This window comes from Drosophila takahashii, chromosome 4 (assembly GCF_030179915.1).
Source record: "Drosophila takahashii strain IR98-3 E-12201 chromosome 4, DtakHiC1v2, whole genome shotgun sequence".
NCBI classification, from domain to species: Eukaryota; Metazoa; Arthropoda; class Insecta; order Diptera; family Drosophilidae; genus Drosophila; species Drosophila takahashii.
In genome coordinates this window covers 788441-814637 of record NC_091682.1, presented here as the reverse complement: position 1 = coordinate 814637, position 26197 = coordinate 788441, and the positions used below count along the sequence as shown (strand labels likewise).

General features: G+C 40.4%; 1 long non-coding RNA gene across 1 annotated transcript; it reads right to left on the bottom strand.

Annotated features, from left to right (window-relative positions):
* Positions 1-19456: 19456 nt before the first annotated feature.
* Positions 19457-20585, bottom strand: LOC138913739 (uncharacterized). The gene is made up of 4 exons (XR_011419559.1): positions 20428-20585; positions 20298-20372; positions 20089-20243; positions 19457-19613 (listed from the first exon to the last, which is right to left on the bottom strand). It is a non-coding gene; the product is annotated as an uncharacterized lncRNA (long non-coding RNA).
* Between the last annotated feature and the right edge of the window lie 5612 nt (positions 20586-26197).

Below are 26197 nucleotides of genomic sequence, written 5' to 3'. Positions count from 1 at the left end.
TCCGAGTAAGCGACTATTTATAGTTTTTGGTACCAAAACTCGCCATCAAATCGATTTCACCGATTGGGAGACATTACTGGATTTAGTGAAAGATGTAGTAACGCCCAATGTAATGAATGCCATACACTGCAAGCTTCCAGTCCTGGCCCGTATTCAAGATGGTCTGATTCGGCTCTTCCCTGCCACTAAGTTGTGGTACTGCAAGAATTGGGTGGCGGACGTTATCAAACCAGACGAACAAAAAGAAATACTAGTTGTGGAGCATAACAGGGCCCACAGGGCTGCTCAGGAGAATATTAAACAAGTGCTGCTAGATTATTATTTTCCAAAGATGGGTAAAATCGCTGCCGAAATCGTTCTAAACTGCAGAGTTTGTCAAAAGGCAAAATATAATAGGCACCCATTAAAGCAGGAGTTAGGAATAACCCCAATACCAACGCGGGTAGGAGAGATGTTACATATGGACATCTTCTCAACAGGGGGAAAGTACTTCCTCACTGCTGTTGATAAATTTAGCAAGTTCGCGGTCATCCAGCCAATAGCATCGCGTGCTATATTGGATGTAAAGGTCCCGATCCTTCAGCTGGTCAACCTTTTCCCTAATGTTAAATCAATATATTGCGATAATGAGGCATCATTTAAATCCGAAACGATACGATTCATGCTGAAAAATCAGTACGATATTGATATGGCAAATGCCCCACCTTTACACAGTACGTCGAATGGTCAAGTGGAAAGGTTCCACAGCACTCTTATAGAGATTGCCAGGTGTCTAAAATTGGAAAGGAAGATAGACGATGTCACTCAATTATTCCTTCAGGCGACTATAGAATATAACAGGTCATTTCACTCTATTACAAACAAGAAACCTATTGAGATCATCTATGCTGGCGCTGAATTAGCCCCGGTTATAATCATGAACCTAAAGAAGGCACAGCAAGAGCAGTTGGATCGAAATAATCCAGCTCGGCAGAACAGGGTATTTGAGGTAGGTGAGAAGGTTTTAGTAAAAACCAATAAGAGATTGGGGGACAAACTTACGCCTCTGTATGTCGAGAACAAGGTCGATGCTGACATTGGGACAACTGTCCTAATTAAGGGGAGGGTGGTCCACAAGGACAACATTCGATAAGGGCCACATACAGCATTTTTGCCTAGGCTTACTGTATCGGGTTGAACACTAACAACTTGCAAAGGTAGGGACTTACCATACATTTTAAAACGCAAGCTCAGATAAACGCTCACACAACCAGGATCAGTACAATAATAAAGCATTCCACAAATTAATAATTTGAATGTCGTCATCTATGCAGTGTCTTATCAGCTCGATAAATTTAAATATAAAAACATCTGGATTGCCCTCAGTCTCCCTAAAATAAGTGTTTTGGATTTGGCAAAGTTGACTCTAATATCCCAAAAGCGATTCTGAAAGAAGGTATCACAGAGGTTAGCTTAGACAGCTGCTTAATGTGGCTGACATGAAAACCCTAGATATTAAGAAATCACTGAATTTTGTACCACTTATTTTTAGTTTTTATAGTAGATAATTTCCAATTGTACAAACCGCCCGCATTTCTCACATCGATGAAGACATTGTAGCGGAGGTTAAAACTAGAATCCTCGCTATCACGTCAAGGAATGTGCTACTATCCACTTGAACCTTTGGTCAGCTCAGCCCAGCGACTAGCACCCGTTACAACTACTTTCCACCAATTTGAACGCTCCCAAAAGCAAGCTCTCCACGTCAACGAAATGCAATGTGACACTACCCCTTTTGAAGCCTGCCCTTTCTTTACTAGCTAAACGAAGAAAACCTGCAGCACATAACGGATATCCAAATGCTTAAAATAGATGGCAGCGGCGTCAATCTGTTTCGCGTGCTGCGAAACAAAGATTTTTAAGGCTTATCAACAGTCGGCGAAGCGGAGCCCCGATACCGGTGGCGCAATCCTTTTTAATATGGACATGGCCGAGGACGTCCATTTTTCAAAAGAAGGGGAGTAGTTAACAAAACAATGGTGAGCTGCAAGAGAAGTTGGGCAGTGCACGAAGATGAACGGGACACGAAGACTTACATCGGTCGTGATCCGTGCGAGCTAGGGTTAAGTTTAAGTTCTCTCACTTTGTAAATCAGTTCTTCGCTGACCGCCAGACAATAAAGGCATTTCTTCTGAATTGAACGATACTTGTTCTTTGTCACTGCGAGTATCAGAGCCGAAGCTAAGACCCAGCAATCGGCTTGTTCGAGTTACACGAGGAAGGTCAGCAGCGTTATCGTCACCGATCGTGGCCACCACCTGGTCTCGATTCGCACTCTATAGCAACCGAGGCGTTCACAAGGTGACTGGTTGTTGTGGGCACCAACTTGCCGCAACACCCATCTAAGGACCAACATCTCCGTGAGCAGCGACGTGCCACGGTGTCAACCCCCTGCACGGGCTGTGCAGGCGGAGGATAAGGTCGGCAACTGCATTGCCTCATTATCCTAAACCTTAGCTTATATTTCATATAGCCATGGGGTGATCCTTTCCTTGGTCGCCTGTAACATGGCTGGAGATTCCATCTAGTCCTGGTGCCTTGTAGCCCGCAAAAGAGTCTATGGCCCAGTTGATTTTCGTAGTTGTTACTAGATCGTTTGGGGGGCGTTCTTCGCCAGTTCCTATGTCTTGGTGCGTGCTGGCGTCTAAGACATCCGTGCATCCTGGAAAGTGCGATTGCATAAGTGCTGTTAGGGCCTCTTCACTGCCCTCAGTCCACTGTCCATCCTCGCGTTTTAGCTGACTCTGTATGGTAGGTTGCTTTGAAAGCAGCTTCAGGAGTCTAGCTGTTTCCGGGACATTCTCGATGCTGGTGCAGAAGTTTTTCCACGAGCTTCTCTGCGCCCTGCGTGTTTCCTTCTAGTAATCCCTCAGTAGGATTTTATATTCCTCGTTAATGATCTCATCGTCTGCCTTTTTGGCGATTTTGAAGAATTCTCGGAGGTTATGTCTTTGTAGTGTAAGTTCCCGATTCAACCATGGTGGCCTGGTCTTCTTCCTTGTTCTTGAAGTCGGACATGATGCGTGATACGCATCCAGTAATTCCTTGGACAGGGTCTCTAGGGACCTTTATATGTCTCTCTCGGATTTTAGTACGCCTGGCTGGTCGCGAGTTTCGAGGTCACTGTCATTGTAAACTTTTCCCAGTTCGTGTTCCGGGGGTTTCTATAGACAGCTACCTTTGGAATGCGGAAAATCATATCTGAACTGAATATACCTATGGTCCAAAAAAGATGGCGTTTTTAGGACCCTCCATCCGGAGACCGAAGTACTCTGTCCCTTTACAAGTATTATATCTAGCACGTTTGACGAAGTGGGACCTACTAAGGTGTGCTCCTCCCCCACGTTTGCAATATATAGATTAGTAGGTAGAATAAAGTCTAAGAGTGACTCACCTCTGTCGTTGATGTCTGAGCTTCCCCACACGCTGTGGTGTGCATTGGCATCTGCACCAATGAGGAGTTGGTCATTCTTCGAGCCTAGCTCCACCAAGCTGCTCAGCTCGTCTGGTGGCGCTGATCTGTCGTGTGCCATGTAGCAGGAGGCTACTAAGAGGCGCTGCTCCTCGCTTTCTAGCATCACCGCAGTCAAGTCGTCAGAGCTGTAATGAGGCATAGGGTTAGCATGGATATCCTTCCGCACAAGTACGGCGCTTCTGTTCCTGCTTACCGTTGGTGAGTAGAATGTATTGTAGTTTGAGGACCTTAGTCCGGCCACGATATTGCCCGAGGCAATCCATGGCTCTTGAATCAAGGCTATGTCGACGGGCCCTTGCTCTAGGGCAATCAGGAGCTCCGCCGATGCGAGTCTGCTTTTATGAAGATTGAGCTGCAGCACCCTCAACGTCATGGGTTGCTGGCTCATCTCCGCTTAACGGGTTGGCTATTACAGTCAGGTCACCGTCCTCTTCGTCTTCCGAGTCGTCCAGAGCAAGTTCCTGGGCGGCATCCACGATGGCTTCCAGACCTAGGTCCTTCTCCACCTCGCCTGCCTGCAGGATGTGTGCGCCTTCGTCGTCGGGGTGTCGCTTCTTGAGGCGCAGGTAGACGCTACCCATGCCCCACGCCATCTTCCCGAATCTTGGGTACAGCAGATTCTCCGCCTCCTTGTTGATTTAGAGAACCACACTTTGGCCCCCTCGTTGGGTAGAGGGCTGGCCATGTGCAGAATCTTCCAATTCGCCGTTGGGACGACTGGATTCTGCCGTTGAAGCAGCTTCAGCGCCCGATCCCCTTGGATTGCGACGGGGAAGAGCACTTCCGCATTTGGTATGGATGGGATTAATTCCCTGTCCACAACCTCTAGCTTGGCGCCCCCCCCCCCACAGTGCCTCCAGTTGGCAGACCGTTTGCGTCAGCCACTTCCTGGTCGGTACGTCGTTGCACTTCAGGATTTTCACGCCATTCATGCACCCTGCACCATCGAATGTGGGCATGGGGGCTGTGGGTGATTCGTCCATCCGTGCAAGGAGAGACTCGATCAGTCGCGCATGGACGATCTTCCAGCGCGCTTCCGTCATCTTCCCATTTTCGTCGTTCTTGTCAATGAGTGCCACGATCAGGTGTCGGTTGACTACATCACTGATTTTAGCCCTCTTGTTGGGCTTCTGTGCTGCGTTAGAGGGGAGCTTGGCTGAAATAAACTTGCGCTGCGTAGGCCCAAGAATATGTGTGGACAATCTTAACCTTCTAGCTTTTGTAGTTTCCGAGATCCCAGCGTTCATACGGACAGACAGCCGGACAGACGGACATGGCTAGATCGACTCGGCTAGTGACCCTGATCAAGAATATTCATACTTTATGGGTTCGGAAACGCTTCCTTTTTGGCTGTTACATACTTTTCTACGAATACAATATAACCTTTTACTCTACGAGTAACGGGTATAATGTGAAGCACTCCAAGAATATTGTTTTGTTTTACGCACTTTGGTAATTTTGTAAAACGACACAAAGCCATAACGCGTTCGCTTAAGTTTTTCATGAAAGACTATAAATTTAAAGATGCGATTAACCGCAACATTTGGCGACCGTGACAAATGGTAAAGTCCGCGTGGCTGTTTAGAGGTTATAATTTTAGTTTATAAAAGCTGGGGACCAATCCGACATTGGCCAGCCTGCAACCGCAGCATCTTCAGTGTGATCGTCGTTGGAGACATCATCAAGGCACGCACTGGATTCCCGCAAATCAAAGGGCGCAACATCGGCAGTGGATTGGAAAGGCGCAGGTCGCAATCGCTTAAAAAATTCTCCACGAGCGGGATTACTACAATCAAGACGATTCCCTCCCTCTACCCAACCAGTGAGATTTGCCGCTACATAACCTGCAATATTCGCACATACGCAAACTGCGCCGTAAATATAAAATCGTGTGCCACGCACTCAATAACCTGTGAGTAGACTTACAAATACATACAAACATAAAATTCTTGCTGGTAGTGTGATTACTTTTCTGAAGGTGGTACATTACGGCATAAACAACCGTTGCTTTACGCATACCAATACGTGCTGATTCTGTGTCTGCTTTTTGCTCAAAACTATAATGCCGGGCTGCACACGTGGTACAGTTTCACCTTCAGATAAGCTTTTCGTTTCTTCTTTGAACCGTAGTTTTTCAGCTCTCTACTCTGCCGCACTATCCTACTACCGTTTAAAATGACAAAAGATTCGGCAGCAGAGGCAGTTGACGCAAAATCGACTCCCCTTCGACTACAGCGCTTAAAAATGGAAGCCAACATCGAAAACTTAGCGGCCAGAGTGGACAGGGAGTCCGATGCAACCGAGTTCACCCACGAAGAGTTAGATTGTCATTTGCAAATTTTAGAGTCTTACTTTCGCCAGTTGTGTCAATTGCAAACACGAATTGAAGAGCTGAATTATGCGGTCGACGGTAGAGCTAAGGTGAAAACATACATTGTTCATTAACGCCAAAAGCAAAATAAAATCTCGAATGATTAAATACAACCATTCAGCAGACGTCAGTGCTTTGAATGCCTCCGCCAGTGTACATTCTTCCCGTTTGCCTAACTTAAAGTTGCCGCACTTCGATGGCAAATATGCGGACTACAAGCGATTTGAAGTCGTGCACAGTGACCCTGGAATCTCAGCTATTGACAAATTTAATTATTTGTTGAGCTGTCCAAGCATTTCAGGTCACTGAGGATAACTATTCAAAGGCATTCAACAGGCTGAAAGAACGTTACGACAACGATGTGCCTATTTTTCTCGATTCCATTTCTAAGCTTTTCAACTTGCAATCCTTCTCGAACTCAGACGCTACGGGATTGCAACGCCTTGTGGACACATCATCAGCGATCCGAGGATCATTGTTATCGTTGAAATCACCGAACGACGTCATGAATGATAAATTTGCTTCTATCTTGATAAATTTGCTTCTATCTAAGGTCGATGCGGAGACCAGGTTAAGCTACGATGAGAAGCAGTCATTTTAAAGGTTCATAGACTGGGACGAGTGCTGCAAATTTTTGACACACCGCTGTCAATTCTTGGAGGGCCGATCACGCGCCATCGACACACACCAACGACAGAAGACAAACCAAATGCATTTGTCCAAATCGTTCATCACAACAAATGCAAGTTGCACATACTGTGACTCGGGCAGTCACTACATCACACAATGCAAGTCGTTCTCTGCACTTCAACTCACGCAGCGGAAAGTCTTCGTAAAGAAAGCCATGCTTTGCTTTAATTGCTTGCGCAAATCACATGTTATTACGGATTGTTCATCTAAATCTCTATGCAAAGGCGCTCAGGGCGCTCATCACACTCTTTTGCATGCGTATAGCCCAAGTCCAACTAAGGCTGATTCGATGACAAACCAACCACAGCAGAGCCTGATTCCAGAACACGCTGATTCTCACCAGCACAGCAGACCTAGGGTGTCTCTAATAGCGCGCACGGCCAAAAGAGGCATCATACCGACAGCACTAGTGCAGATCAAGGATGGATATGGAGACTTCCAAATTGTTCGGGCACTTCTAGACTCAGGATCCGAGGTGAATCTGATCACTGAAGAAACTGCCAAAAAACTCCAGCTAGCAAAGTCTCTCGTTTCTCGTTTATAACACTACTCAAACTGTAAACTACAACGTTTATACAGTTCTTAAGTCTCGCGTCTCGAAATTCAAGTGGTCTTCTCATTTCGCCGTGATCAAAAGGATTTGCAACCACCAGCCCAGCGAACCAATTGACATCTCACAATGGGACATTCCAAATGGATTAGTTTGGCTGATCCATCCTTTGATGAATCTCACAGGATCGACGTGCTCATAGGGATAGAAGTATTTTTCGAGGCCATTCGCAGCGGAAAGGGCGAGGTTGGCCCAGGAATGCCCGCATTCATCAACACAGCATTTGGCTGGATTGTCGGTGGAATCGCATCACACTTCACAAATATCAACATACAAGTACAATCTCATTCAGGAAAGGATGTCTCTCGACGAATGCTTGCACAAGTTCTGGGAAGTGGAGGAATACAAAACCGCACCTCAGAGATTTAGTGAAGAGGAGCAGCTTTGCGAGCAACATTATTCCAGGAATCTCGTTCCTGGACAGACAGACTGTCCAGGAACGAGATTCCTCTATAGTTAGATGTCATCTCGGGTCGCCATTCTTAAAGATCGGAAAAATTATTGCTATTTGAAAGCTCTTTGGGACTGTTTCGGATTCCAAGAAGTTGTTGAATGCAGTGACAAAGCTGGCTGTGAATTGCGGCGTAGCGTACTTCATGAATTCCGATGGTATCCTATCTGGCCCGAATGCTTTTCTTTCATTTTACATTGCAATTGTATTTTCCACTTCATGTCCTGTTATATACCCATCTAAAATCGTCTACAGCATGCGGGGTCAGCTGAGCCATAACAAAATGCAGCAGGCGAATCTCCCGTAAAATGGGGCTGTGTCCTATAAAGTGCACAATGTTTTCCTGCTCCCTCATATTACAGATTGGGCATACAGAGTCGCTGGCTGTCACGTTTGGGATGTAGCTTAGTGGGAGGATTTCCCCCTGGCCATAAAAATGGTACGGATCTTCTCCACAGTGAAAGCATCTGTAAAATAGTTCTTGACTCCCAGATCGTATTTAAGAGTCCTATGAGTCAGCCGAGTTGTGCTTCTCCTTGATTCCGTATCGAACTGAGTCCTATACGTTTCTTGCATATGTATTAGTATACGTTGCACCCATTGCGACCATTGAGAAGGGTCGGATAACTGTAGTCTTTCTCCATGGACCTGAACCAAATAGTTCGCTAGAATTCGCGGCAGCCTACGTTCGGGCATTGATACCACTCTCTGGATATATCTGAAATGCATTTCTGCTGTAAGGATATGCAGCGGCGGCAGTCCTGTTTCAAGATATAGCATCCTGTAAATCTGGGTAAACGAAAAATCTTCTTTAAGAAGAATCTAAGAAGACTTTCAACTTCTTCATAGGGTAAGATGCTCCAGACCTACGCGCCGTAACATAATATTGACCGCATTGCTGCACTAAACAGCTTGTACTTGCTACTCATAGGAACTTCCTTTTTCCCTAGCAGCGATTTCCATGTGCAATTTATGGCCAGTTTTCATCTCGAAGTTTCTCCTGTAAGTGGTTGTTGAAACGACCGTTGTGGTCCAGACTCCCAGATACTTATATGTCTTGACAATATCTAACTGAATTGACCCTATATTCCACTTTTCTTTTTGCGCTAGCCTTCTCCAATGCCTCTTGAAGATTAGAACTTTTGACTTCTCGGTGTTTACTGATAATCCCCACAATAGACAGTATTTGTGCAGAGCATTAATCATTTCTTGCAGTTCGTCGGGTTATTCGGCGAGGACCACAATGTCATCTGCATACAGCAGCGCCTTAATCACGCATCCGCCTATGTGAATACCGCATGGCAGGCTATCCGTGATGTCGTTTAAAAACAGGGAAAACAGAAGGGGGCTGAGTAGACAACCTTTGTTGACTCCAGCTTCAGTGGAAAACCACTCAGATAGTTGTTCTCCATCCCATACTGCCGCCAAGTTATCCGAATACAAGCTCTGAATGACGTTTAAAAATGTGGTTGATATGCAAATAATGCTGAGCTTGTGAGTTAGGATTCATCTGTTTATTGAGTCAAAGGCAGCTCTGAAATCTACAAAGAATGCGTATAATTTTTTTCCACCTTGCTATACTTGTGAGACGGAAAATGTTGTCTACCGTCGAATATCCTTTTCTAAAACCGGCTTGGAATTCAGTAAGAATATCGTAGTCTCTTAAACAGTTTTTAAGCCGTTTGAGTAGTAGCGCAGCGAAGTATTTAGCTAACGCTTTTTGGAACGAGATTCCTCTATAGTTAGATGTCACCTTCGGGTCGCCTTTCTTAAAGATCGGAAAAATTATTATTATTGGAAGATCACGGAAATGGTTTTCTAGAGCATCTGCATTAACTTCCATTGATTTTACAAATGAACTTCCATTGAGTTTCTTAATAGTAGTCTAATTAGCCCTGCTATCTGTTATGGAATCCAATGACCTTGCTAGGTTAGTGTAAAATTTCGTCCGAGCATTTTGACAAGTTAGCTTGTATGCGGCGTTGGCTTCATGGTACATTACCGCTGCGCTTGCTGAATTTGTTGATTTTAGCTGCGTTAGCATGTTAAAAGAAAGCATTCACACGGCTCCGTGTACCACTCCTGTTTAAAATCTCTGGGCTTTCTTCGACCTCGTGTAATAACGGCTTCGGTGATGCAATCGGTAAGAAACAATCAATTTCATCGGGGGTTCTCAAATCTGCCACACAACTTTTTGTCAAGTTTCGGTCAAACTTTGTCCTATAGTTCTCCTTCTCTCGATTTCGCCAAATCAGACTTGGCAGAATTCCAAGCGGCGCTGTGACTGCGTTCGATGTTGTAGAGAGAGTGACTGTAACTTCCAGCGGCAGATGGTCAGAGAATATTTGACCGCTCACTTCCAAGTCTTTGGTGGTTTTTATCCATGTGCCGCGTACCATACATAGGTCGATGGTAGACCGAACTTCACCTCTCATAAAGGTGTAATCGCCCAAAGGATCGCCTGACGACCTTCCATTTACCGCCGTGAAGCCGAACAGCTAAATTAGATCCATTAGGTGGCGGCCATTGGCGTCTGTTACTTTGTCTTTGGCATTACGGGCTTCATTGAGGGCACTTATGCCTAACTGTTGGTCAAATCCGAAAAGTTGCGCTTCTCCCAACCTTGCGTTACAATCTCCTACACACAAAAAATAAACTTGGTAAAATCAACTGTAATAATTGTCAAACAGGCCCCAACCAGCAAAATTGTCAATTCTACTAAGTAAATAGTTATTCCACAACAACTAAAAATATACATTTAGCAAGGACACACACCCAAAGTAAAAACAAAATACACGTAACTATTTTAATAGTTACGTAACTATCTTTGTTGGTCAATTTTACCAAGCAAATTTGTTTGTGCGTATGATCAGTGCACTTTCATTTAATCGGACATGGTTTAAAACCTCATATACCAGTAGGTGCACCTTTTCGTTTTCTGCAGTCCTCGGTTGGATAATAATTGCCTCATCTACATGTATGAAACTAATTATATTCTGTTCGTGAAGTTCTTTTTTCATACCGTATATCATTCCACCGCTTGCTGGTTCGGATGGCAGGCATCCACCTAAGCACAAAGTCTTTAAATTTTACTTTAACAGCATCCAATTTGGATTCCAGAAATGTTTCAGATAGAATGAAAATTTGAAACGACGCAATGTATTGCAAGAAATCATTATATATAAGCTTATTTTTTATACCTGTTATAGGACAATATTCTGATCTCCAGTCTCTCTATGGTATCGGGCTCTTTAATCGCATTTACACCTGCAACATTACTACATTCTATCATAGGACTACATTTAATACATTTATTTTTGTTTCTATTTCTTTTGGCTTGGAACGCATACGTAATGTTAGACATTTCCAAACTGTTTCCGTATATTTCTTTTAATTTATGTTCAGCTGGTTTTCCTTGCCACATAAAAAAGACATCCAATTTCCGTCTACGTTGATGCTGTCGTTTTGTACTTTAACTTTTGTTTCCCTGCAATTGGCCAGAAGAATCTTTTTTAGCTCTAGAAGAGCCACTTTGTTTGCTTGTTGTTCTACTGTCAAGTCCTTGTCAAGGAACACCTGGCTTCCACGTAACTTATGACCATTCTTCAAAATGTTTTCCGCTTCTCCTTGGGATTCGCATTCTACCAAAACCCTCATTTTGCCATCTCGCTCATCGGAAGCCCTTGAACTTTTCAATTGCAGTTTCTCTTCAATTAGACAAATAGCCAGTTTGCAATTTTTATCTACTTTCAGGCCTTTTACCACTACGATTATTTTCTTTTGTTGTTCTAGCAACATATTTATCGTACGCTTATCGGCTTCTCTATCAACGCGAAGGCTTATCACCTTCTTTGAGCCTCGTGTTGTCGTCGGTTAGCTGTTTGACCTGCAGCGAAATGGAACCAATGTCGCTTTTCAGATCATGTTTTAGCCTTTCGACGTCAGATTTCGTTGGCAGGTCTTTTAACTTTATATCAAGCAGCTTCGAAAAGGTTGATGCCAGCTCCCTCAAGGACGCTCCTCCTGCTATATTTTGGGACATATTCTCCAGCTTCCTCTTTTGCGACGCCTGCACTCGTGATAAGTAGTTATCTTTTTCATCCGAACTAGACATGACTTCTATAAGATTTATCTACACGCCTAGAAGTATGCACTATTTTTTCAAAAAGGTAACTGGCGCCCTCCAACGGTGGCCGCTACTGGACAGGTTTTAAAATTTACGTAGAATGTTAGGCAACTCACTGCGGCTGCGACCAGTTGACGATTACCACCTCTAGTATTGTTTACGTCTTCCCACGCCGGTTCAACTCGACCGCGTTTTCCTGCCTTTTCCCGGTTTTTCGCAGCTTTTGCCGAAAAAAATGAGTAAAAACCTGGTTCAGCTTCTTGGAAAACAAAGTGCTAATTTTCCTGGGGTCGTTGCTCCACAGGTGATCCTCCGTGTTTTCTGAGGTCGGTGAGCCGGGCGTCGTCATTTGACCGTAAGTTTATGTTTTTAATGGTGCGGGTGTCTTGATATGAGACACTTTTCTCGGAGCCTGATAAAAAACTCAACTACACGGTTTCACTTCTCTCGGAGATATTGTTGGGAAACACAGAAAATTTTACTGGACTTGTACTTTGTGCCTAAGCATTACCATGGAAATGAGAACTTTCATGAGGCAAACGAGATCTGGGTTCCAAAAGGTTCGGACTCAACTCAATGTCCTCTCTGACATATTTGATTCCGTCGAATCTTAATTTCTGGGCCTCAAACTTCTAAGTGAATCTCCTAGAGGGAATATTCCCAATATTCAACCCAATGTTGAACTTATTGCCGATAATGCACTGCTCTCCGTACCTCCTTCGCCGTTGAACATCTCTCATCGATCACCATCAATACACCTCTACCAGCCTTACCTAATCCCTCAAACAATGATGACCCAGCTACAGCTACTACTGCTAATGTCCCTGATTCCGCTGACGCCGATCGTACTCTACTGGATTTAACTTCCCTACATACTGAAGTTACAGATGTTGGTCCTGGCACCTTAACTTCCGCACCACGACCGCTTATGGAGTTCTCAAATTGCCGACCGTCCGGATCTGCTGGCCACACCAGCGCTACCGCAAATGTTCCCAATCCCGATGAACTGCCGTTAACATCTGTTCCTCGCCCATTTGAATTACCATTGCGCGCAGTCTGAACTTCGGAAAGCAATATTTGTGTCCCGCTTGTCACCTGATACTACGCCGGGAGCCGTCAAAAATCATTTGTGCTCCAAGTTAAAAGCTACTCCTGATATTTTTATAATTAACAAATTTAATACAAGCGTAAAATTTTCTCATTTAAAATTTTCCTTCCTTTTCCGAAGCTTATATACCCTTGTAGATAAAGCAATGCTTACTCGGTGCAGTTCCAGGAATTCCAATTTTGTTTTTAAGTAGTCAAGAATCAAAACGCCTACTTCCTACAAAGTTACAATGAATTTTCTTATATTTGTTTGAATTTTCCTATGGGAGCCTTAAGATATAGTGGTCCGATCCGGCTCGCTCCGACATATGTACTACCTGCAATAGAAAGAAGACTTTCGGGAAAGTTTCATCGCGATAGCTTTAAAACTGAGAGACTAGTTCGCATAGAAACGGACAGACGGACAGACGGACATGGCTAGATAGACTCGGCTATTGGTGCTGATCAAGAATATATATCAATAAAAATTAAAAAAAAATTAAAAATTAAAATTTATGTGGTCGGAAACGTCTCCTTCACTGCGTTGCAAACATCTGACTGAAATTATAATATCCTCTACAAGGGTATAAAAAGGTATACTGATTGATATTGTCATGCCTTGAGGAGGCCTAAAGTGGACAATTTACTTCCGATAGTCAAACAAAGGCACGAATATATATGTATATATAGTCCTGGGCGATGAGATCTCGACGCTCTGGATCCTGGGCTTTGGAAGATATAATAATTTATATATATATATATATATATATATATATATATATACGTGAGCCAAACCACTGTTCTTAACTACATTATTTTTACTTAAGCACAAGCATATAAACTATTTTAGCTGCATGCGTCGACTTCAACGGCTGGTGGAGAGAATTTTTTTCTAAAATTACTCATCACTGTGCACTCGATGCCCTTTTAAATAGGTTCAAGTAATGGGCATTCAAACTTGTTTCACAATTTGTTCAGTTATTAACGTGGCTATCTTCACTGACGGATCATGTTTCTGATCTCTTGATTTTCAGTTGTTCACTATTAATTTTCATTGGCTCGCTTTGGGCTTTGCTGTTTTAACACATTTGGTATGTATTCGTGCAAAAGTATGTAACAGGGAGAAGGAAGCGTTTCCGACCCTATAAAGTATATATATTCTTGATCAGGGTCATTAGCCGAGTCGATCTAGCCATGTCCGTCTGTCTGTCCGTATGAACGCTGAGATCTCGGAAACTACAGAAGTATAAATGCAATTTTGTTGTGTATATTTATACCTATCGATTTTCAAATCGGACCATTCATTAAAAAGTTATACGCAATCAAATAAATTTTATATATCCATCTCCCTCGCACTCTCTTTAGCCGAGTGACGGGTATTAGATAGTCGGGACACAAACCCGACTATAGCGTTCTCTCTTGTTTTTTTTTTTAAATTGGGCAATAGTCACTTCGCCTCGGAATGGATCGCTGCTATGTCTTCTTCAAATTCAGTAGCGTGGGGATCACAAGCGCTGCGTAAATTTACATCAGAGTATTTTGTCCGATGATGTCCTAATGTCCGATCTTCTCCACGGTTTTGGTGATATTGGCGGCGGAGTCCGTCTCTTCCGATCCTTGCTAATCGAAAGGCGTGTCCTTATCGAGGACAATTGAAGAGGGCAACGGGTCCTGTGTCCTGGTTGCATTGGACTTCGTGAGCAGATGCCCGAAGCCCGCGAGGAAAATCCTCCTCCTTCGGAGCTAGTGGCTACCGTCAGTATGAGACCAAAATAGATTCTGCCTGCATTCTCTATTCGACTACGGTCTTTTATACCAGTATAGAGCTTTTTCTCAGCCCCCGTGATAGATTGGGTTATTTAAGTGTTCCCAACTATGAATTTCCCTATCGGTAACGTCAATGCCCGACTGATGCACTTTGCCAGCTGCTGGTGTAGGGTTACCAGTAGGTCGATCGCGGTCGTTGTTCTGACCGAAAAGATCGTCAAATTGCACATTCCTTTGCTTGTTTCGGTGAGTCAACGGGTCGATTGCCCCTCTCCCTTTGCCTTGAGATTCGCTGTTGTTTCCTACGTGAATCTTTCTCCATCAAATAAATTTAAGGAGAGGGCGCACATTCCTTTGCTTGTTTCGGTGAGTCAACGGGTCGATTGCCCCTCTACCTTTGCCTTGAGATTCGCTGTTGTTTCCTACGTGCATCTTTCTCCATCAAATAAATTGAAGGAGAGGGCGTACGTAACATGATATCAACTTAGCAGAACATCTCATAATTTTAAAAATAATTGAGCGGCAAATTTTTTTTCTTTCACGAATAATTTACGGATAAATAACGGCAAATTGTCGATAGAAAAAAATTTGCATTTTCCAAAGTTGCATTGCTAACTTTATGCGCATCATCTTTTTGACCTGCTCATATATTCATTATGATTTTATCGATGGGTTAACTGACTTGCCCTTAGCTCAAATCAACTCAGTTTAAAATAACCGAAATAGACTTTCCTGAAGATCTTTATCACCCCACTCTATCTATATCTGTTGAGCTTTTAAACCGATCTTACAAATCGACTGCACTAACCCCTTGTCCGATCAAATGTTTTCGGAAAACAGATTACACTGGCCTTCATAAGTACCTTTCGATGATTGACTGGTCATATCTATTATTTCCGCCGTCCTACAATTTTACAACTCCATTTATCCGGCCTTGGAAGCTTTTGTCCCAACACTGGATATATCCCCTTCTTCCAAGCCCCCGTGGTTTTCCAAACATCTCTCGTGCCTTAAAAACAAAAAATCCAGGCTTTATAAAAAATATCAAAAATCCGGCTCTCTACTTGACCTTGCCCGTTACTCCACCATCCGCTCCCAATTCCTTACTAAAAACAGTCAATCCTATAATCTATACCTATCATAGTGTTAAAATAACTTTCGCACTTTGGATTAGTCTAAAACAATTTTTCTCGTTCGTTAACTCCAAGCGAAAATCAAATGCATTTTAAAACACTGTGCTTAAAATCTGTTATATCCAATTACACTTATTTTTTAACTTATCAGTCTCTTTGACCTGCCTACCTAGGATCTGAAATAAGTCTTACATAATTCCTCTTCATAAAAAAGGTTCTTGAGTCATCGAAAATTACCGTGGCATTGTTAAACTATCAGCTATTCGTAAACTTCTGGAACATCTTATCACTCTTCAATTACAACATCTCTTCATTTCCTTAATATCTCCTTCTTAGCATGGGTTTATTAGGCATCGATCAACGACGACCAATCTCCTTGAGTTCTCGGACTTAATTAATCAAGGTTTCTTTTTATAAACGACCTACCTCAATTTATATCATACTCGTCTATTTTTATGTACGCCGATGACATCAAAATTTGTTTCTCCTATTCCGATTGGTACCTTCATTCTCACCTTCAATGAATTTCATAAGTGGTGTGTTAATTAATCTCCTTTTCCTGAACCATGCAAAATGCAAACATATTATTTTCTACCCTTCCTCCTTCTTGTCTCCTACAGTAGCCATATTACTGCAACGGTAAACAAAGCCAAGGGTGTGTTAGCTTTCATAAATCGATGGTCCAAAGAATTTGACGACCCGTACACTACCAAAACACTGTATGTAGCTTTAGTACGTCCGATTCTGGAATACTGTTCCAGTGTGTGGAGCCCGCAATATAAGGAACCTCAGAACATTATCGAATCGGTACAAAAGCAGTTTCTGATCCTTGCACTGCGTAATCTTGGATGGGATTCTGGCAGACTACTTCCATCTTATCGAGCCAGACTTAAATTAATCGACTTGCCGTCTTTACAACACAGTTTAATTTGCAATGCCATAATGTTAGTCCATAAGCTTCTTTTGGGTCTCGTTGATTCTGAATCATTCAAGTCAAGTCAAGCATATGTTAGCAGATAATTGTTAACCAACTAAATAAATAAATAATAAGGTCTTTAGCTAGGTAGAGAAGATATTCTCTTCTTCTTAAGAATTTGCTGTTTTTGAAGAAAAGATTTAAATATCCAACCAAGTATTATTTGTAGGATTTATTTTAAGGGAGAAATAAAGTCTAGAAAAAAGGGTAAAAAAAAACAAAAGCATACAGCTGCGGGCAAAATAGTATGAGTGTTGCCGCCCTGTGTTTGTAACTTTTCTTATTCAATTATTCTAATAGCACAATTATAATCAATCACTATGGACGGCAGTCCATGTAGTGACGAAGCGCACCAGGAGAGTGTGCGAAGGGGACTACTATATACACACGAAGAAATGAAAATCTGCAGTGATGGTCCGATCAAAATGAGTGATACACCCATCAAAAGGTATCGCAAAACAAGAGCAATGAAAGTGAAAAAGTAAAAATTTTGAAATTTTGAGCTTTGGGGCCGGTGGGGATAAATGCCCCCTTGCAATGTTTTAGTTGTTTTCCTATTGAATATATCCGTCGAATAAGGTTCATATAATCAAATCCGACTCTACGTTCAAAAGTTGTAGCCAAAAGAAGATTTTCTTCTTCTTCCCAAAATGAAAATTTAATTCTGTTTGTCAATCTGTCTCAAAACGTTGGATTAAAATCCTGGAAATTATATATGGTGTTAAATAACTCGCTAGTTTAGCGGGAAAACAGCTATAAATGGCTCAGTTTTGTAAGCCCATAACTTGCGAAATACTTAAGCTACAGACTTGGGCTTCGGCACGCTGCAATAGAAAATGCCTGTGAAGAGTGAACAAGAAAAAGGCTGGAATAGTTTGCTAGGGCGGGCCGAATGAGAAAATTTGAGAAAGTGTATTGAATGACGAATATAATAATTTTTCGTCACAAATGTTGATATCAAAACTTTTGTATGTTAAAGGTACGATCGTCACTAGTTCCTTACCTCGTTAAGAGGTGTTTTTATTTGATAATATTGTAGCCAAGAGAAGATAAATTACAACGAAAAACTTGTAATAACACCGGGCTTCAACACTACTACTATTTTGACCGCAGCTATACAGGGGTAGTCAAAAGTATTTTCACAAATGTTAATGTTAACTGTACTTATATTTTGAACTTATAATATAAACTTTTGGCACATATAGAAAGGTCACTTCAATTCCGTTTAAATGACACAAAAATTTTCTTAATCCATTAAGACCCCTTAGAAAAGTGAGCAAATTGTGCGAATGTCAAATTTTCAACTTTTTTCCTTGGGCTTTAAAGAAAAATGTTTTGATGCAAAGTTGTTCCACAATCAAAATTAATAAAAACTGAAAATACAAATTTTTCAAAATATTTTTCCTTTTATTTTTTAATGATTTTTGAATGGAGACCTCTCAGTAAAATTTTGCATGAAAAGGAAGAAAAAGTGGCTAAAATAGCTATTTTCAAAAAATCATAAAAAATACAAGGAAAAATATTTTGAAATTTTTTTTGCAGTTATTATTAATTTGGATTGGGAAACAACTTTGCATCAAAACATTTTTGTTTTAAGCCCCAGGGAAAAAGTTGAAAATTTTACTTAAAAAAAAAAATTGTCTAATTTTATAACTTTTTAAAGGGATCTTAATGGGTTAAGAAAATTTGTGTGTAATTTAAACGGAATTGACGTATATACAAATTATATATTATATATATATATATTATAAATTCAAAATATAAATACAGTTAACATTCAAATTTGTGAAAATACTTTTGACTAGGGTTGTATGTTTTTTGACACCGTTTTCTACAATTTATTTCTTCCTTATAGGGTCGGAAAAACTTCCTACTCCCTGTTACATACTTTTGCACGAAAACAATATACCCTTTTACTCTACGAGTAACGGGTATAAAAAGGGAAGAATTTAAAGTTGTAAATTAAACACTCAATATTTTGAATTCAAACCAAATACATTTTAAAGAAGAAAGATCAAGGAACACTATGAAATTAACTGCATTAAAATATTCCTTCACAAAAAAGTAACTTCTATTGGTGTCGCGTGCGAAAGTCTTGGTTTTTTTATATATCTTAAAAACGAAAAATGTCCCAAAGTCAGCCCAGCACATATTTTAGTGCTAGTCAAGACCTTTAATTTGAGCCTAGTGCCAAAAGAAAACATGTACTGGAAGATAGTTGTTTTCACCTGCAAAGCGTACGAACGTCGCGTGCGACAGCAGAGAATTGCCCATCGAGTATTACCCCTGTAGTTCGCCGGGACTGGTCCCGAACTAGCGAAATCGCCATACACCGGGGGCTTGGGACTAACTCCCGTTCATACCACCCGCAATGTAAATTTCTATCCACTTTTACCACGGCATGTCCTAGGCGGTGGTCATATGGCGAAGTTCTGCATTACCTTTCGCCACAAAAGGGACCGATAGGTGGTCCCATATTATACCCCTTTTCGCCACAAAAGGGGCCACCTATCGGACCATCTATCGGACCACCTATCGGTCCCTTTTGTGGCGAAAAGGGGTATTAAATGGGACCACCTATCGGTCCCTTTTGTGGCGAAAAGGGGTATGAAATGGGGTTGGTGTTTTCAATACCAAAAAAGCTGAATGCTATGAAACTTCCCTAGAAAAAATACTTTTTGTTAAATTAATTTATTGTATTATAAGTAGACAATTTTTCTATTTTTTTAATTTATATTTATTGAACAAATTCCTCTGCTGACACGTTTTTGTTGAGTACCTCATTGTTGTTATTATTTGATTTGGATTTATTTTTAAAAAATCGTTTCTTTTGCAATTGAATTGCCTTGGGAATCAATATTTCTGCATTACCAGATTCTGAAACAATATCTAAAAAAAAATAAGATTTTAGTGTTTTAAAATAAAATGAGAACAGAAACTAACTTCGGCAAGCCAAAGTTTTAATACCCTTGCAGCTTTCAGGAATAAAATTGTGACTAGAAAAGCATAAATATAAAATAAGAATAACCAACAGTTAAATGTAGACTTATTTCACGCTTTTGAAACTTGAACCGACAGACAGACGGACATGGTTAAATGGATTTACTTTATAGGTTTGAAAAGGTCTCCTTTACTGCGTAAAAAACTTCTGGACTAAATTATAATTCCCTCTGCATGGGTTTATATTATATTTTAAGATTTTGTTATACAAGCCTGTTTACATCAAACCATGTTTTAAAAGTGAAAAGCAGAAAAAGACAGAAAGAAATAGGATTAAAGACAGATGGCATTCTAAGTAAATAGATTGAAATTGAATCAAGAAACTAAGTGTATTATAAAAAATACAGTTATAAAAATAACCTACCGTGAAGTGCACCATAGAAATGTGTAAAGGAGTTTACGGCTTTTTTTTCCAGAAAGGCCTTTAACATTAAATCCTACAACAAACTCATCCGTGAGAACCCTCCGCAAGTTTTTTAAACCCCCTTCTGGCAGCAACAACGATCTCATGGCTTTAATCTAAAAAGGAAGAAAATTTCACTAAAATATTTATATCAAAGAAAAAAGACTTACGTAGGAGTCCTTTGCACCACTATTTCTCCTTCTCCTCTTTAACAAATCGACGAATGTGCCTGTTGCTGTTCATGGCTAAATATCACACATTATTAGGTATTTCACTTGCACAACTCATGGTGTTACTCACCTGTTGACGACACTTCAGATCACAACAAAATATAACACTTTAAATGCACAATAAGACAAATTAAATACATGTTTACAAAATTTGGCGCAAACGTTGGGCTAGTGATGGTAGCGGGGTTGGGTAGTTATGGCAATCCGTTACGATTAATATTGCGACTACCGATATCGTATAATCGATGGCAATAAAAACATTCGCTAATATTATTTTTGTTTAGTTCTATGTATATAAAATTAGGTACTTATATATTTATTTTATATATCTAAGCACCAATAAAATCCGCTTGTTATGGAAGAAAAGAAAACGTTTTGCTACTGAACCACCGCTATTGTTAAAAATATTGCTGCAGCTAAATTGCTCATTATTAAATATAAATAATATAAAAAGAAATAAAATTCTATCATTTATTATTTTATTTTATCTCATTATCAAGTTTTTATTTTATTATTTTAACTTTTTTTAAATTTGTTTTTTATATAAACAAAATAACGTTGTATTCGTTATTAAAATCATTATATACTTGTCAAAAATTTCATTTTACAATTTTTTTAACTCATATAGAAGTGTTCACATAGAAGTGTTCACTCTCCGATAACTCTTTTGCTCTTGTAAAAAATACACACGCCACCTATTGACCCTTAAGGGACCACTGGGTGGTCGATCCCTTTTCTACCCCGAAAGTGCCACCGGCCCCCTTGAGAACTACAGGGACTATAAAAGAGTAGATGTCGATTTGCGTCATGTTCCCCCAACCCAAACCATAAAACCCAAAAATACTGGAAAAAATTGGGTCTGAATCGTGTGTTAGAGGAGGTGTGCACTAAGAAAGGATATTTTGAAATTCGGCTGCAAAATTGGTTGAATAAAACATCAACCATTCCCACAGTTTTTAACCAAACAAGTTTATATTTATATACCCGTTACTCGTAGAGTAAAAGGGTATATTGTATTCGTGCAAAAGTATGTAACAGCTAGAAGCAAGCGTTTCCGACCCCATAAAGTATATATATTCTTGATCAGGATCACTAGCCGAGTCGATCTAGCCATGTCCGTCTCTCCGTCTGTCTGTCCGTCTGTCTGTCCGTATGAACGCTGAGATCTCGGAAACTATAAAAGCTAGAGGATTGGCATTTTGCATGAATATTCTAGGAGCTCCTACGCAGCGCAAGTTTGTTTCAAAAAGGTGCCACGCCCCCTCTAACGCCCACAAGCCCCCTCTAACGCCCACAGTTTCGAAGCTATTATGAAACAAGAGAGAACGCTATAGTCGGGTGCCCAGACTATCAGATACCCGTTACTCAGCTAAAGGGAAGCGAAGGAGATGAGATACTTTGATCCGCCGTAACTTTTTAACGAATGGTCCGATTAAAAAAAATTCTTTTACATTTCGATAGGTATTGATAAACACAATAAAACTGCATTTTTACTTTTCCAAAATATTGAAATTTTTAAAAGCGTATATAAGCGATTGTGGGCGTTAAAGGGGGCGTGGCACCCTTTTGAAACAAACTTGCGCTGCGTAGGAACTCCTAGAATCTGCATGCAAAATGTCAGACTTCTAGCTTTTATAGTTTCCGAGATCTCAGCGTTCATACAGACAGACAGACGGACAGACAGACGGACAGACGGACATGGCTAGATCGACTCGGCTAGTGATCCTGATCAAGAATATATATACTTTATAGGGTCGGAAACGCTTCCTTCTACCTGTTACATACTTTTGCACGAATCTAATATACCCTTTTACTCTACGAGTAACGGGTATAAATAGTAACTGATATGTATTCGCTTCGTCAATACCTATCGATTGGCCAAGTAAAAAATTGCCACGCCCACTCTAACGCCCACAAACCCAATAAACGCTTAAATTAAACCTGGCCAGCGCCTACATTTCCTACAATATCTGGCGGTAGGTGGCGCAATACAATATACACTAGCGCCATCTAGGAAATGGCATTGTAAAAAATCTTCCTTTTTTTCTGTGGTCACTCTAATTCACATTAATGTGAACATAATTATGTTAATGCAAATTTTAAATTATTTGAAATGGGGCGCGCATTTTGTCTCTTTTTGCTCGTATACGTTTTTCACAAGTGCATTCACCTGCGCTAGAGAGAGACGGAAGATGTGCTAGGCAGAATTGAAAGTTCTAGAAAGCCTCTTCTAGAAAGAGATCCCTGGGTAAAAACCGAGCGGCGAAAAACATATTTATATTAAGTTGTTTAGCTGAGTAACGGGTATCTAATAATCGAGGCACTCGACTATAGCGTTCTCTCTTGTTTTTAAGCTTTGTTTGTGGAAATCTTCGAAATCCCAGAAGATGAGCCCCAATCGACTTCCGGTTGGGGCACTTAATTAATTTTTCCGCACCGATTATGCGATCGGATCCGTTTTTGTTTTAAAGTATGGAGCTATGCCATACAATAAGTAAGGATATTTATACCCGTTACTCGTAGAGTAAAAGGGTATACTAGATTCGTGCAAAAGTATGTAACAGCTAGAAGGAAGCGTTTCCGACCCCATAAAGTATATATATTCTTGATCAGGGTCACTAGCCGAGTCGATCTAGCCATGTCCGTCTGTCCGTCTGTCCGTCTGTCCGTCTGTCCGTCTGTCCGTCTGTCCGTCTGTCCGTCTGTATGAACGCTGAGATCTCAGAAACTACAAAAGCTAGAAGGTTGAGATTTCCCACACATATTCTTTGGCTTCCTACGCAGCGCAAGTTTATTTTAGCCGAGCGCCACGCCCCCTCTAACGCCCACAATCGCCCACTAACGATTTTAAAATGGGTCCTGCGCCCACATCTTTAAAGATTTCCGAGAAGTATAAATGCAATTTTGTTGTGTATATTTATACCTATCGAAATGTAGAAGACATTTTTCAAATCGGACCATTCATTAAAAAGTTATACGATTTATAAATTGTCAACATATATCTTTCTCCCTCGCACTCCCTTTAGCTGAGTTACGATTATTAGTCGGGACACCAACCCGTCACAGCGTTCGCACTCCTTTTAGCGGAGTGACGGGTATTAGATAGTCGGGACACCAACCCGACTATAGCGTTCTCTCTTGTTTTTTTTTGTTTTTTTGACCCACGTTTGATTTTATATGATTTTTTTTTTGCGGGGGTTGCGGGGGGCCTTTTTGGCAGCACGTTGTTTTTGTTTTTCGCAGCACTCACGAACGTCAGCAAAAGCAGAGCGAGAGAGTAGTGAGCAGAGAGAGAGAGTCATTTGAAGCGAAAGAGAGGCGGCCAATGTTTTTTTTCTGGCTTGAAAATACCTGATCAAAATTTTACTATTTGGATACCAGAACCGATTACACTATGCAGGATCAAAAATTTACCTCGATGGATGCTATATTTTTGGATTCGTTACGAATTCCAAAGTTAAACTGCGTTTTCCAAACTTTTAAAAACACAGGGCGGCAACACTACTACTATTTTGACCGCAGCTGTATGTTTTTAAGTTTTTTGACTATGTTTTCTGGAATTTATTTCTGCCTTTAAAAAATCCTTAAATTATTTTAAGTATGGGGCTTGAAAAATAACGAGTGTATCCTTTAAAAACTTTAACATCGAATCAAACCATGAATCCGTTTGCCTCTGAGAGCTCCGGAAAGATGGCCAATTTCTGCATTTTTCAAACTTTGAGGTCGTTTTGCTAAGAATCCTTGCGCCGGGAAACTTTTTGGAAAACGCAGTTTAACTTGGGAATTCGTAACGAATCCTAAAATATAGCATCCATCGAGGTAAATTTAAAAAGCACTAAAAATGCTGCACAGTGTTATCTAATAAATGGAATTCTAAGTCAAAGTGTAGCCAACCCATTAAGTGCGTAAGGAATATTTGTTTTGATTTTAAAAAAATTTTGGATTGGGTTTCAAGGGGAAGGCAGGGAAAAACTTTCAGTCGTCACATTTGCATGTGAGAAACGCAATGACACACACACACATCGATAAATTGGCATGTACATAAGTATGTAATGATTAAATTAGGATAAAATAACGGATCACCCAATGCTTGCCATTCTAAATCAAATATTTTGCAAAAATTTAAATTATGCTAAAGACGAAGAAGATTGTTGGGAAATTTCGTCTCCAAAATTACATCTACTGTTTTCACCCAAAAGAGTTAGAGCTTTAGGTGCTTTTTTTAATTTTCCTTATTTCCGGAAATATTTAACTCCAGCTGTTGATCCCCAGCCGACATTGGGGCACTTATTTTTTTGTTAAGCTACCAATCCTGCGAGCGGATCCGTTTTACGCTTAATGCATTTTGGCCGTAGCCTTTCATAGTTATTTGTGTGTTATTTTTTATATATTCTTTTTTATGTGTTTAGGGTTTTGGGGGTTAGATCTGTTCGAAATAAACGGTAAAAAAGAGTAAGAGTTTTTCTCTGCATTCGCTTAGCTAACCAAAATGATATAATTAGGCTACCAGAACGGTGGAGTTAAGGTGCGAAAGATAAGGCTCGTTTGGACTTTAGTGAGGATAAGGTCAAGGTAATAAACAAGTTTTACTAAGAAAAATGGAAGTTAAAGTAAGTAAATATAGTAAGGAACTTTTTTTTTCAGGTGAGACTAAAGTTAGGTTAGCTAAGAAGAAGAAAAACTGGTGCTAAGGTGGGTTAAGACTAGGAAATAGTGAAAACAGCATAAAGATGCTAAAAAAGTGTGCCGACGGTTAGAATAAAATAGGTGGGGTTAGGGTGAGGTAATATTAGGGTTAATGCGGTGTTAAGGTAAGGTATGTTATGGTTAGAAGGATTAGAATATAAGTGCGTTTTAGGTGGGTTTACTGTTTAGCTAAGGTTACGCGGGTTTTTCCTCTTTGCTAATAGTAGCGGACAACGGCGCTTCGGGTATTGCTAGTATTACAATAAAATAAAAAATAAAAAAATTATAAAATTATTGTTTATTTAATAAATAATTGTAGTTTTTAATAGATTAAAAAATGACTGTTTACTTTTTGTCATTTAGAAATTGTCTAAACTTGCTGCGACGTTTTTTCCTAGAAAAAAGCCGAGGCCTTGCTCCACCTTTTTGACAAAAACCGATTATAACTAACAATATGGCGCATATGCTAAATTTAAAAAAAAAATTTTTGGTGGGGAACCCGTTAAAATTTTTTTAAATCTTAATTTGTTTTTATTTTAAGAAATTAAAAACTTTTTTTTTTAACATTTTGTTTTTAAGAAGAGGTTTTAGAGGAATTAATGCAAAAGACACGAAGTCAATCGGATAAGTACAACCGGAGATTCAGATTTTCAATGAGAGGGTACTTTTTCAAAATTAACGTTTTTTGGCAAATTAAAAAAATTAAAAAAAAAATAATAATTTTTTTCGGCCAAATCCTGATACACGTGCTTACTGATTTTCCGAATAGTTCACGTAAAAAAAGTTTCAGGCAAATCAAAAATGTGACCCAAGAAAAGATGTTCGGTTTGTAAAAGAACCGCCCATATGTAATAAAGGTAACACACCCAACTTCATATTCCCAAGCACTAGGGAACTTCAGGGATGGGAAGAGGCGTATATACAACCCTAGTCAAAAGTATTTTCACAAATTTGAATGTTAACTGTACTCATATTTTGAACTTATAATATAAACATTTTGGCACCTTTGGAAAGAGCACTTCAATTCCGTTTAAATGACACAAAAATTTTCTTAACCCATTAGGCACCCTTTGAAAAGTGGGCAAATTAGACAATTTTTTTTGAAAGTCAAATTTTCAACTTTTTCTCTGGGGCTTAAAACAAAAATGTTTTGA